A 9,712-nucleotide genomic window follows, 5' to 3' on the forward strand; every position below is an offset into this window, starting at 1 on the left:
CATATTTCTTCTTTATTTTTCTGTTTAGCCTCCAGAACCACCTTAAGGAATTACTTAGAGGATAAATGAGGATTGGTTTGCTTGTCATTTCTTCTCGCCACCACCCCATTCGGTTGCCCTGAAGCATAAAACCGAATGTCTGTGCCACAAACGGCTACTGAGACTCGAAAAGGTTTAGCGACCAGTGTCCTAAATAGCTCCTAGAGCTTACCTAACAGCGTGAGCGGACTAAGCGCGGTGCTATACACCACCGTGTTACGTGTCCCAACAGCTCACTTGTTATATATTTACTAAAATGGATAGGCGCACCCCGTCAACTACTAAAAATATATATGACATCCATAAATTGAAATTTACTTCGTCTAGACAGCAGTTCGCTGCCTCACCTAGGTCGCTGAATGCCAGCAAGTACCTGTCCACATATTAAAGCGCTTGGAAGCTTAATTGGTTGGGGGTCAACCATATATCTCGAGGGTAGCTTCCCACAGCAGTGCGGTAGGAGTATTTCTCTTAAGTAAACTACTGATGTCGGTTGAACAAAGCAACCGCATCAAGGAACACACGGTCCGACAATGCGGCTCTCGCTACATTGACTCGCCGCTTGTAGAGGCCAATTTTCCCCTTGACCTCTAACTTCCAGGGTGGCCCGGTCTCTGCCCCCCCCCACACAAAAGCAGGGTAATCAAACACCAGGTATTTATTTGACTGGACCTCCCCGCAGACGCACAGCTCATCAGTTGCAGGCGGAACCGAAACAGATATTGGTTCAAGTTAGCGTGGTTGATGAGCACCTGGGCATCTGCTGCCCTTAAAAACGAACTCGAGGCATACCATCTCCCCAGATCCCGTATAAACTTGTACAAGGATCTTCCCTTAATCGTAGTGTCATGGTGGTAGATGAATGAGGATGTTATTTATGAATGTAAATGAAGTGTAGTCTTGTACAGTATCAGGTAAACCATTCCTGAAATTTGTGGTTAATTGAAACTCAACACCAAAGTACACAAGAACACCGTATCCACGATCTAGCATTCAAATCTGTAAAAAAGTATTCGTAGTAAATGTAGGATTTGAACATTAGAACTCTCGACATGGATCTAGCATTGTCACACCTTCAGTCCCAGAATAAAAAATAGGGAAGAAGTTATCACAGATAAGAAAAATGGGTAAGTAAATAATTATAAAGGATGATCTTCTTTACCCAAGAAGACTTAAAAAATGAGACAAACAACTTTACCCATCGGAAACCTCAAGTTCCTTGCAGGCAGCGGTCGACAACCATGCTGTAAATAGGAATGGTTTAGACAGACGACATCCTCTTCTTACTGATAAACAATTCTGCGTTGATCAATTAAAAGATAGCTATTTCACGACAAAAAATGTTTTTCTTTTTTGATGATGCGATCCATATCATTCACAAATAAATAAATACGATTGATATAGCTTTATAAAATGTTATTTGAAACTAAATCTTATAATATAAAATACTAGCATAGGAATACACCTTTAAAGATTAAATACTTACAGATAAAAATGATAAACCAATTAAGAAACTAAAGATGCGTCCGCACTTTTATCTGAATCACACTAATATATTTTACCTACGACCTATTCGTTTGGAAACAGATGATGCGGGCTATTTTGTCATCCTCTATCAAATCTATTCATTTATTCATAAATGTTAAGTGTATTGTATCATTAAATCAAATAAATAATTGTCACAGGAAGAACACAGAAAAAAACATGAAGCTGATATGATTAGATTTAATTAAAGGAGCGGATCTAAGTCCAAAAGACTTTCATGTATCTCTTATTTACTTGAGCCTAGAAGTTTAACTCTACACCGCAAAAAAGATACAGTCTAACTTACAAACTCAAATCCTATTCCAAGAAGAATAGAAACTTCAATGTAATCTTCTATATTGATACCTCTTACATTGTATGTATATTCTAAAAAAAAATGGCTAGCATTCTTGTTGAACTAACCCTAGTTATTACTACAGAGTCCAATAGTTCTCAACATACCTGATCATACTATGTGCAGTAAGAGAACTGATTAGTAACTGAGCTTTAGGAAAGAATCAGAGGTATAAATAAAAGGTTTCTTCGACACTGAACCTTTAGAAAATACTTGATTGTCTAATTGGATCCGGTTACTCTTGTTCTCGCTAAGCCCACTGACTAATTCAGAACCAGTAATGGATCTTTTTCAACCAGAAGGACAGCCCTCTCGTTGTGCTCAACTCCTGAAAGGATATGATACTTATAAGACTGTGAAGCTTTAAATGTTTCGTTTCTAACAATATAAGAACAAGGTATAATTTTATTTTTCCATTATCGGTTTTAACTTTTATATTTCGCTTATACTTTAGATAGATATTTACACAGCTATTTTATACTGTCTTTGAAATTATAATCCAGGATCATTTATACGTGAAATTCTACAATTTCCAGCATTTTGAAAAATAATCATAAAATTTGTCACCAGTTTATCACCCAATAACGGATTTTATTATTTTATTTAAATTGTAATTTATACGTGTATAATTATTCTTATGAGTCAGTTGTTTGAAATCATAAGATTCTTATCAAATATACTGCTCTGTTGAAGTATGTCAAAAAAGGAATTTGAAAAAATTACAAGGCAATTAGATAGATTTCATAAGAAAGCTAGTTACCTATTGTAATCGGTACCATGATTCGACTTCCGGAAAATTTCGACATATCTTTGCGTTTCACATCCGCCAGACCCCAAAACCACCGTCAGCACAAAAGTTTATATATAATTCACTTTCTTGTAGACACGGTAACTGCCGTAATTTTGCGGCAATCACTTTCAAATTGTTACCTAAAAATAACTCGATAGAAAATCTCGATTGAGTTCGTTAACGGCCAAAATCGGACCACGGGGCTGAAAATAGGGTGGCTTTTTCGTAAAACCAAAATATTGCTATAACCCTTTTATTTATCGAATTCGTTTAAAGTTCTTACTATTCTTTAGATAAGGGCCTAAAATGTATCTCAGGAAGGTCTTTTGATATCACCAACCATTGGCTCAGGGGGGTTCAAAAAATGGGGTTTCGGGGACAAAAAGGAATCATACCTCCCTTAATAGGCACAGTATCGAATCTGTTTTAAGTTGTCGTTAGTCTTTTAAACATTACCTAAAACCTTTTTTTGAAATAATGTTTATATGACCAACCATTACGGCAAAGGATGACCAAAATGTTGCTGGATGGGGCTTGTCGTATGCATTTGAAACTTTTTTCACATGGTACAATTGGTATTGAGTAAATTTTATGTTTTTCTTAACTTTAAAGCGGAAATTTTTTTATTCCCTAGTTAGCACCTTCGCCTTCCGGCGCGCCGAAAGGGATTTTTTTTGTTGTGATCATTTAAGTGAAAAATTTAGATTTACTAAAAGAAAAAACTAATTAGACTACTATATCTATTGAAAATTACATTTAAGTAATTGTAAAAATTTGTTAATCACTGATTATTGTATTTTTAAAATAATATCAATTACAGAGTTGCCGACCTCCTCGAGCGGAGTGGTACTATTGCTGCTGCTTTCACTGAAGGTTCTGGATTTCAGCTCCTGTTAATTTTTTTTTTCGAACGTTAAAAAAAAATTTCATTATCATCTACCAGTAGCTGTTACATGTTCCAATCAGAATAAAACGGAATATAGAGGAGATAATTGCTGGTGGACTTTCTCTCCTTGAAGTCAATTATAGACATTTAACATGTTTATTCATATTTCCCAAGAAAAAGATTGTAGATATTTAAATGTGTAAATAAAAAATATATATGTAAAAAAACAGTAAATTATGATTAGGTATTCACTTGAAGTACTTTCGTATAATTGGGAAGTATTATATTTATGAACCAGAAAACACGAAAAACGATAAATTATTATAATGTATTCGACTGTTCAGCATTAGTTTTGTTATGTATGCAGAATAACCGCCAGCTGATGACATAATGAACTAAATTTAGTAATTTAAGCTTTAACCTACTTTTAGATTATTTGATTTATTTTTTGTTCAAGTTATAAAAAGTGTTATCTAATTACAAAACTACTTACTACAGAGTTTATTAGAAGTATTTTAATACATCAATTCCCAACTAATGTTACGTATTAGGTTAGGATATTAGCCAGAACTACTACGAGCACGAGAAAAATTTTAATAATATTGGGAAAAAGTAGATCATCATATTAATTTTTTTTTTGTCTACAGTCATTTGACTGGTTTGATGCAGCTCTCCAAGATTCCCTATCTAGTGCTAGTCGTTTCATTTCAGTATACCCTCTACATCCTACATCCCTAACAATTTGTTTTACATATTCCAAAAGTGGCCTGCCTACACAATTTTTCCCTTCTACCGGTCCTTCCAATATTAAAGCGACTATTCCAGGATGCCTTAGTATGCGGCCTATAAGTCTGTCTCTTCTTTTAACTATATTTTTCCAAATGCTTCTTTCTTCATCTATTTGCCGCATAACCTCTTCATTTGTCACTTTATCCACCCATCTGATTTTTAACATTCTCCTATAGCACCGCATTTCAAACGCTTCTAATCTTTTCTTCTCAGATACTCCGATCGTCCAAGTTTCACTTCCATATAAAGCGACACTCCAAAAATCTTTTCCTGACATTTAAATTAATTTTTGATGTAAACAAATTATATTTCTTACTGAAGGCTCGTTTAGCTTGGTATTCGACGTTTTATATCGCTCCTGCTTCGTCCATCTTTAGTAATTCTACTTCCCAAATAACAAAATTCTTCTACCTCCATAATCTTTTCTCCTCCTATTTTCACATTCAGTGGTCCATCTTTGTTATTTCTACTACATTTCATTACTTTTGTTTTGTTCTTGTTTATTTTCACGCGATAGTTCTTGCGTAGGACTTCATCTATGCCGTTCATTGTTTCTTCTAAATCCTTTTTACTCTCGGCTAGAATTACTATATCATCAGCAAATCGTAGCATCTTTATCTTTTCACCTTATACTGTTACTCCGAATCTAAATTGTTCTTTAACATCATTAACTGATAGTTCCATGTAAAGATTAAAAAGTAACGGAGATAGGGAACATCCTTGTCGGACTCCATTTCTTATTACGGCTTCTTTCTTATGTTCTTCAATTGTTACTGTTGCTGTTTAGTTCCTGTACATGTTAGCAATTGTTCTTCTATCTCTGTGTTTGAACCCTAATTTTTTTAAAATGCTGAACATTTTATTCCAGTCTACGTTATCGAATGCCTTTTCTAGGTCTATAAACGCCAAGTATGTTGGCTTGTTTTTCTTTAATCTTCCTTCTGCTATTAATCTGAGGCCTAAAATTGCTTCCCTTGTCCCTATACTTTTCCTGAAACCAAATTGGTCTTCTCCTAACACTTCCTCCACTCTCCGCTCAATTCTTCTGTATAGAATTCTAGTTAAGATTTTTGATGCATGACTAGTTAAACTACTTGTTCTGTATTCTTCACATTTATCTGCCCCTGCTTTCTTTAGTATCATTACTATAACACTTTTTTTGTAGTCTGACGGAAATTCTCCTTTTCCATAAATATTACACACCAGTTTGTATAATCTATCAATCTCTTCCTCACCTGCACTGAGCAGTAATTCTACAGATATTCCGTCTATTCCAGGAGCCTTTCTGCCATTTAAATCTTTTAATGCTCTCTTAAATTCAGATCTCAGTATTGTTTCTCCCATTTCATCCTCCTCGACTTCCTCTTCTTCCAAACTTCTTCAATAAATGCTCCAAACTACTGCTATGTTGTGACGTCACAGGTGAGGGGTAGAATTAAACAAAGAATAATAATATTTAAAGTATAAAAGAGTTAACTCGGTTTGGCTGGGAGTAAATCGGTCTTTTGATTCTCGAACTCTATCGCTCGGCTGACTCGGTACCTGGTACCGAGTGCGTCAGACTCGAGGCTTAACGCACTCACGGCAACATCACTCTGCCGAGCGTACATTCAGTCTTGTGCTAAGATATTCTGTCCTAAAGTGTAATAAAATGTATTTAAAATACTTTTATTGACTAAATTTTTTATTAATTAAACTAAATTGAAAAAACATAATATTTTTATTTTAATTTATTCTTTTGATAAAAGAATAAATTATTACCCAAGTGTTTTCCAATTTTTTTATTTTCAATAAATCTAAAAGCTTGCTTTTTGTCTGTCTGCCCGTACTTTCATTCATCCGTTTGTTTATTACTCAATAACGTAAAGACTACTGCCCGATTTCGATGAATCTTTGTCATAGGAAAACATATGTTACAAAAAAAAAACCACTTGCTGAATTCAAGCAGACGTCGAAGAGCAACTCTAGCTACATGTCAAGTACGCTTGCGATGTTCGGGTAGCCGCTATCAAAATCAATTAAATTTTCGTAAAATCCAAAACCATTAGAAATATAATAGTTATAATATTTTCCTTAAAATATTCCCACCCAGAAATTTTATCTTTTAAAACATTTTATTGAATCAATTCTTAATCTCGGTCTAAAATAATATAAAAATATACACTAAGTACGCAAATGTATACGAAGTAGGAAGAGATTGTCCAACCGCTCGCGATCTGTCTCGTATTACGACCTCTATTCCCCACACGTCACTCCTCGCCCGTACCGAGAGGTACCGTCGGTTACTTTTTACAAATCATTCACTACGTAAGTCGTAATATTTAATCCATCACTCATTCAGAAGACGTGAAAAAGATACTCTGATCAACACGGGAGACCATGAGCGGAAAGACAACCTCTACACTCCCAGACGTTTTACCAAAATAGTGTCATTTTTTTTTGTACTGTCTTAGTTAAGCACATACAGTAGACTTTTTCATTGTAGATTAAATAAAAATAAAAATTTATATATATGAATATACGTATTTATCATAATTAAAACAAATCTTATACGAAAAATTAAATTTTTACACTTTGTTTATTAAAGTGAACTTTAATAAAATGACAAAAAAAAATTCATAAAAAATGTAACATGTTATGAAAATTCACAAAGAAAAATCTGATGTGGACACCACATGACTTCCTTGTACGCCTATTAAATTACATATACACATTTTTTTAAAAATGAAATTACATAACATTTTATTTCACTAATAACTTCTGATATTTCTTCATTTTTTTTTATTGTTATTATTGAATTATTATTTATTGTAACATTTTTTTTACAATCAGATGTTAATAATTATTAATAAATCAATACATTTAAATTTAAAAAAAAGGAGATAAAGTCTGATTCGAACCGATGTTTCTTTCCCTTATAAAATACAAATATTTCATTAATTAAAATTTTATTTGACTGTAACTCTGAAATCAATGAAAATAAGTACACTTATGATAAATCGTTGAATAGCTCTCAATGAGGACTTATTACTGAAGTTAAGAAAAATTCCAAAATCCAAATCTTTTGGATTTTGGGCCTTTTTGGATACTTTTGACCCAGCGATTGCAATCAAAAGGGGAGGTAAATAACTAGATGTTACAACAGTCCTAAATTGAAAATTTCAATTCCTACGGCTAATCGTTATGACTTATGGGTACAGAGGTGACGCCGAAACTAGTCAAAATGGATTCAGGATTGATCAAAGTAGATATTTCCGTTGATATCTGAATATTGAAATTTTTTGCGATCACAATACTTCGTACAAGGCAGTAAAAAAAATTTCACATGAATACATGAAAATAAGTTGTTAAAAAATAAATTCCTAATCTACATCTCCGTTGATACTGAAAGAAAGTAACGTTCAACTAACGTCAGTAACCTACATCATGTTGCCTAATCTCTTAAAAGACTTGACTTGTTCAGGTTACTGAATTATTAATGTAACAAAGCTTGTTTTATATTTAAATGAAAAGCCTAATAGGTAAAAAAATATTAAATAAATTAATAACAAATGTACGAATCAATTTATTAAGTATGCACACACGTGTGTTTCTAAACGATGTTGACAGACGAGAGAGTAGTAAAATGTTGTTACATAAAACCGGTCTTCAAACCACTAACCTTTACTTTTTAAACATAAATAAAATTTTTATATTCTACTTCATCAGCCTCTGGTAGCTCAGTTGGTAGAGCGGTGGACTGTAGTTGATAAAATCATTAGATATCCATAGGTCGCTGGTTCAAATCCGGCCCGGAGGAATTGTTTTGTAATTTATTTTTAAATTTTATTCTTTTATAATTATATCAGTAATATTTTTGTATTACCTTAATTAAATTAATTTTTATTTCGGTATAACTTAGCACTTTTCTCAAATCATGAAATGTAAGAATGTTTGTTTCATCGTTATTTAGACAAGCGCGTTTACTATTGTTACACAAGTCAGGTAGACCTAACTGAATATCATTTGAAATATAACATTGTATTCTCAGTAACATGATATTTTTTTCAATGATTTAACAAAAGAAAAGGTACTTTTTAAAAATATTTATAGAAGATTCCATTTAGATTTTAAATGGATGTTTAAAAGTAAATAATGAAAAGAAAAATAGATTGTAAAGTTTCCTTGAAAATAGTGAGAAACAATAATGAAAGATTAGAAGAGTGTTCAAAGGACAGTCGAGTGTATGAAATAAATTATGAAAGAAACCGATATAGAAACTTTTAAGATAATTCAATAGTTGAACTGTTCATAATTAGAATTCAATTACAGACTGGTGTCTAAGAAACAACATTAACATAGACATTAACGTTAACACCCCGCACTGAAAGGAATTTGTTTTCTTTACGTTACGCCGACACAATTCATAGTGGAACTAAATGAATGACGGTTTTTTAAACAGCATGGAGTGAAAAAAAGTTGATTTTTGTTAGTACTGAGAATAAAGAAAACAGAATAGAATCGCGTACGAATACATTCACATTATAAATCTGGATGTACAAAAAAAAATTAAATAAATCAAGAAAAATGTGAGTAGTTTGCATTTTAATCGTGCAAATTTTGTTTATCTTTGCATATTTGGTTACTATGTATTCTAAACATCCTACGTAATGTATTCTGTTGCTACTCGTATGAATTGAGCATCAGGGAAGATATTAAATAAAATTTGAATGACTCTTTACACAAATAAATAATAAATCTGTAGTGCTAAATTTGAATTTACTTATTTTATTCTTTTTCAAACGTAATTCTTCTCTTTTTAACAAATTTCAAAAAAGGAGGTTATGTACTCCACCCGTGTGGTTATATATAAATATATATAACGATTTTCCTGTTAATCCGATTGAAAAAACTGTTATTGTCATCTACGCAACTGCTTTTCGTGGTAGTACCAATACATTAAACATTTTTTTAAACAGAAAAAAATCGATCTGAAAATTGACGTAAGTGTTTTTCGCTGTCCGGCAGGTAAATAGGAACAGTTGGAAGGTATTCTAAATGTATTCGTCACGTTAAATGATGTTATATGATTTTCTGTAGGACAGGTAATGAGAGTTTCTCCGCGAGATATGTAGCACGTCAATAAAATCATAAAAAATCGAGACATCTCGTCGTAAATCTTTCAGACCCAATATACATTATATAAAATATTCAGCATCGCTAGAAACTGTGAGAATCTTATAATCCTATATACCTGTATCATATTACATGGTTTTGATGTCGGCTCCATTTTTTTTTTTTTTTAATAATTATTTAATGCTTTTAAATTTTATATATTAAATATAATGTT

At 32.6% G+C, this 9,712-nt stretch overlaps 1 non-coding gene across 1 annotated transcript; it reads left to right on the forward strand.

Annotated features, from left to right (window-relative positions):
* The first annotated feature begins 8,091 nt into the window (after positions 1-8,091).
* On the forward strand, positions 8,092-8,182 carry TRNAY-GUA (transfer RNA tyrosine (anticodon GUA)). Its single transcript is given in 2 exon segments — positions 8,092-8,128; positions 8,147-8,182. It is a non-coding gene; the product is annotated as a tRNA-Tyr (tRNA).
* Positions 8,183-9,712: the final 1,530 nt, after the last annotated feature.

The sequence above is a fragment of the Lycorma delicatula genome, chromosome 5 (genome assembly GCF_047948215.1).
Source record: "Lycorma delicatula isolate Av1 chromosome 5, ASM4794821v1, whole genome shotgun sequence".
Classification (NCBI taxonomy): Eukaryota; Metazoa; Arthropoda; class Insecta; order Hemiptera; family Fulgoridae; genus Lycorma; species Lycorma delicatula.